Consider the following 3,428-nt stretch of genomic DNA (forward strand, 5'->3'; position numbering starts at 1 on the left):
AAATTGAGCCACTTCAGACCCCCCACAACTGTCCTGAGCCAGTGCTGATAAAGGGACCCTTGGCTATCTGTTTACATTGGAGCAATGTAAATTCTCCAAGGTTCATATTTATCTGTGTGCTTAGCAAGTTACTGAACTTTGGACTTCAGCACTGCAGCAGCAGTTCACAAAGTGCAGAGGGAGAGAAAGCAGGGGGAGGGGGAAAGGGCGGGAATCAGCGGAGAGAAGGCGAGTGAAGTGAAGGAGTAGGAGGTCTGTGGCATGGAAAAACAGGCTATGGAAAGGAAACTAGGAAAACGAAGATGGAGAAACGTGGTTTATTTCTGGCCATGTTAGTTTTAGAGAGGGAAAGAAGTGGACTACCCAAAAGGACGAGGTGCATTTGGCTGTGCGTGGTTCAGGAAAAGGTGTTGCCGTTGGAAGATCTTAGAGCCCACTCAGCTCTAGCAGTGGTGAGGTTCAGCGAGTCTCAGCCTCTGCCAAAGGCTTTGGGCTGCGAGAAGGCTGCGTTGGCAGTTTCACTAGCCTTTGTACAACCGCCCAGCAGAGAAGTGTGGCCACTGGGAATGTTCCCGAGGCTTACAGAATGCTCTGGACCTCCAGCTGGCTTCTGAGGCAAAGCATCAAGTGCTAAATGACTTTTTCACTTCTGGCTTTGGCTTGCTGGGTATCTTGATATGCAAATACTGGTACCTCCATTACAACTTGCTGTGTTTATTGCTTAATTGATGAGCCACGGTGGTGTACCCACATAATTCAGGGGATTACAAAGTTTGCCCCACTCAGCTTGTGATTCAGTCACATGATAAAGAATAGCCCTGGGTGTTGGTTCATGCAGAAAGTCCCTGCTCTATCATGAATTGTCCTGCTTCTTCTGAGGAGTGTGGTTCTCATTTATCATCTACCTCCAGCATCTCTTGATACCAGCGCTGCTCTGAGGTTTCGCTCCCACTTACTGGGTGACTTCCTAAAACGTGCTCATGAGGTAGGCTGGAGTCACTTAGTGCGGTTCTCAGGGAGTCCTTATGACTAAATTGTCTTTTCTGGTCTGAAAATATGAATGAATCTCTCTACCTTGAGTAACTAAATTAGGGAATCATGTGATGTGCACATGTGGACTCAGTGCACAAGTGTCTCGTGGAAATGATTCCTTGTGTGATCAACAGAAGGATTTAAAACTGTAGTCTCACTGGAGGTTTCCTAGAGGCAGCTGCTTGTCTCTCTTCATACACTCCCGTCAAGGTTGAGCTAAGAGGAGCCTAATAGGACTGTGCCCAAATTGAGCAGTGTCCCAAGACGATGCTGCCGGGTGACCTTGGCCCCTGTTTTTCCTGTGTGGGCACCATTAGCTGTGCTCTCCAGGCTCCTGTGACAGTGGGTGAAGTCAGCGGCTGAAGCCCAGAGCTCCTGGGCAGCGTGGACCCCCTCCTCCCTCCAGGCACAGCAGGCTGTGCTGGGGCCGCTGGGCTGACCCTTTCAATCAGGACCGCTGTTAACTGTTAGCTTTTGTTTCAGATGGCGCCTGCACCCAGAGTCCCCTCACTGCAGTGAGCTGAAGAAGCCCAGATGGATCCAGAAGACTCGCTTTGTATGGTCAAAAAGAAGCGACAATTTGGAGTCCATGTAAAAGCATTTAATGTAAGAGGTTTTCATAAGAATATTAACGTAAAAAGGCATCTTTTGTTTCCAAAGATGGATTTTTTTTTTCATACTCTCCATGAAGAGTATTTAAAGACTGGTGAGCTTTTTGGGGCATTGCTCTGTCAATGTTTTGATACAATTTCCAAGCACTTTATTTTTTAAATACAATTTTCCTAATTTCCCGCCCCCCCAGGTAGACATGCCAATAATGCTGGATGATAGCAGTAGTTGTCAGTTGTAATCACAGTATCCAACCATGACCTACAGTTTCTGCATGATATGTCCTTTTAATTCAAGGACTTTGCAAAGAGACAACAGATTGTGGGCTTTCTGCAGTATGTGACAGTCTGTCATGCTGCGTTACTGCTGCCTTTGGCATTGTGATTTCTTTTACCTAAACTAAAATGGAAAATATCACCATTGTTCTGGTTTAAAAGATTACCCAGTCTATGTTCTGTAAGCCTATATACACACCTGTTGAATGCTTGAGGGGAAATGGGGACACAGACAACTAAGTTTAAACAAAGAACTGCAATATTTGTCAAGGAAAACCGTAAAGGAAAGAAAACATAGCAACAAATGATCGATCTGTATTGTGTGGTTTCAAGGATTCCTTATGCACCCAGAAGTCCTGTTGCTGTTGCTTCTGCTTGCTTTGAAGACCTTCAGTTGCAGAGGCCTTTAAAACAGCCTGGTTTTGAAACCATTGAATTTGAAGTCGATAAAAGCAGAAATGAACATCTGTTAGTATATTAGGACCTCACTGAATGCTACAACTGGATGCCATGTGGAGAATCCTTACCTGCCTATGGAAACCTTTCAAATACCGAGGAGGTAAATATTCTCTATCACGTTATCCTGAAGGGCTTTTCCCTTGATCTATTAGAATTGTCCATTTTAAACTGTAGGAGCGTGGACAGTTAACAAAACAAGAAGTAAACTTGTACGCTGACAGCTTTACATCCACTGTAATCTGCCAGAGCGTGCTAGTGAATGGTACAGCACTCCATTACGTGTTTCAGCTCCTCCAGCGCAGGAAAACCAGCAGGCTTTTCAGTGTTTCTTAAATGTTATAAATTGCTAGTGGGCAGACTGAACGTTTGGGAAGCAGGAAGGAGACGTGCGCTGTGAATTAGCCAGCACCCCTATTTTATACCCTGGCACTAAGGATTGCAATATCATATTTCTGTGATTATTACAAGTGCCACAATACGCAGTTGTGAGGTAATCAGAATAGCAGAAGCGACAAAGATTAACCAGCTAGATTATAGTTCGAGTAGTAGAGCAAGAGCTAAACGGTAGAGTGGCATAACCCAGACAACGTTCTCCTGTAACTGAGTGGTACATAAATATGTGAAAGAAAGGGTCTTGGGATTGTTACACCCACTTTCATCTATTACCAGTGCTCAGTAATGTTGATTTCCTTGATTGCTACAATTTGCTGGGCCATGACCTGATTCTCAGTTCACCCTGACTGAAGTGATTTTAGTTTGTGATAGGAGAAACTTTTGAAGGTTGAAGACACCAAGTGATACCTGCTTGGTTTATCCCGTTTGCAGTATCTGGGGCTTGTTTTTCCTTATATGTAACTAATATTGTGGTTAAGACCCCTCAAATTCAGTGCTTCATTGGCAAGACATAAGCTGCTTTACAACATTAAATTAGTCATCTAAATAGCAGACTCAGGAACAACGTTACATTATCAAATCCTTTGGGAAGCACGTTGGAGAAATACATCAATTCGTAATCACAAGAAGTCTGATTTGTATTAATGGCAAATTTAATAA

Source organism: Buceros rhinoceros, unplaced genomic scaffold, assembly GCF_000710305.1.
Source record: "Buceros rhinoceros silvestris isolate BGI_N320 unplaced genomic scaffold, ASM71030v1 scaffold4607, whole genome shotgun sequence".
Taxonomy (NCBI): Eukaryota; Metazoa; Chordata; class Aves; order Bucerotiformes; family Bucerotidae; genus Buceros; species Buceros rhinoceros.